The sequence below is a fragment of the Apium graveolens genome, chromosome 11 (assembly GCF_009905375.1).
Source record: "Apium graveolens cultivar Ventura chromosome 11, ASM990537v1, whole genome shotgun sequence".
NCBI classification, from domain to species: Eukaryota; Viridiplantae; Streptophyta; class Magnoliopsida; order Apiales; family Apiaceae; genus Apium; species Apium graveolens.
Genome location: NC_133657.1, coordinates 103,139,247 through 103,140,968, shown reverse-complemented (window position 1 = coordinate 103,140,968; position 1,722 = coordinate 103,139,247).

Sequence of the window (1,722 nt, the reverse complement as noted above, 5' to 3'; positions counted from 1 at the left end):
GGCCAAATTCCGGCCAACTCAGGGATTGCTAGGATGAAATGATTGCATGGTTGTGTTCCTGATGTTGTGTAGATGTGATCTGGAGGTGTTGGTGGGGTGAGGACGCCAGGAACGTGTTCTCCGGCGAACCCGACTGTTTTCCAGCGAAGAGCTGGAAAATTACAGTTTGGTACCCCAACTTTTGAAAACGATGCAGTTAGGTCCCTGAGGTTTTCAGACTTTGCAAATTTAGGATTCCTGTTTATAAAATGTTTAAAAATCATATTTCTTATTTATTTTTATTATAAAAATTCGTTTTTAATTTCTGAAAATTCTAAAAATTATTATTTTAATTCTGAAAATGATTTTTAATTCACAAATAAATCTAAATTAATTAGTTAATTAATTTTAGTTAATTTCTAATTGATTAATTGGTCAATTAATTCAAAAATTAATTGATTAATTGATTTAATTAATTATTAATTGATTTTATTTAATTATTTAATTAGATTTAATTATTTAAAAATGATTTAAAAATTCTGAAAAATAGTTTCGAGCTTTAAAATATTATTCTAAATTATTTCCAAGGCTCGAAAATTATTTTAAAAATTATTTCGGAGCCAGAATGGGCCAACCGAACCCTGTTTATTAACCCGAAATTGATCCAACGACCCGTTTTAATTCCGAAAAATGTTTTAAAAATCATTTTAGATACCAGAAAGCCTATTTATGACCCGAGATTTCTTTATAAATAATATATCATTGATTACGTGATGTATTATGTGCTACATGTGACTTGTTAATTGACTATCGGTTTATATATTCGGTGTTTACTTGATTATCGCATAACTTTCAATCCGTTAATCAGATTTGGGTAAAACGAAGGGTAGATAGAAGTATGTGTTGAATAAAATTCCGTGAGTAAATTATTGATAGATGCTTATGATATGTGAGCAGAAGAGGCAAGGCGTAGGAAAGGGAAATAGGTAGTTGAGGAGTAAGACGATTGTGATTGAAAGCAAGTGCAGGATAATAAGCTAATATCAGGCAAGTGTTCTGAACTTTCTCGAGATATTGTAATTCTTGATAATCTTGTTGACATTACAAGTGCTTTGAAGCACGGAAACCTAAATCCTGATTTCAGTTATTGTTCTTGAGCTATGAACCATATTCTTTCTAATCCATTGATTATTGTATACCCAAACAAGAACCACAAATCTACGATACTACTCCACAAATACATACAAACTAAATACCAGACACTGAACTGAATTATTATATACTCAATCCATGATATCTTATGCTTTGAAAGACAAAATCCTTGAAACCCTGAAACGTTGTTTCCTTTGTTATCCAATTCTTTCATTACCCAGCATTCAAGCTTTAAAATTACCTTGTTGATCCTTACAAGGATTTAAACCCTTTCATTGTTAAACATTTATTGTTGTTAATGATTTCGGTTATTGTTTATTATTGCATATTCTATTATTATGTTAGAATTGGATTGTTTTTATAAAATTGTGGACCAGATTCGTGGTCAGACCATATAATGGTCAAGTTAGGCCAATGTGTGCCTTGGATCCAGTAGTTAGAGCAATGCTGTGTGCCTTGCTCGGGGTTAGTGCATGACTGATCAGCAGCCTAACCTTGGTTTTTAAATTATAAGTATAATATCCAATTCTAAATCATAATCCAATGTTCACTTGATATCATAATCATATTCACCTGATGATCATTATTCTC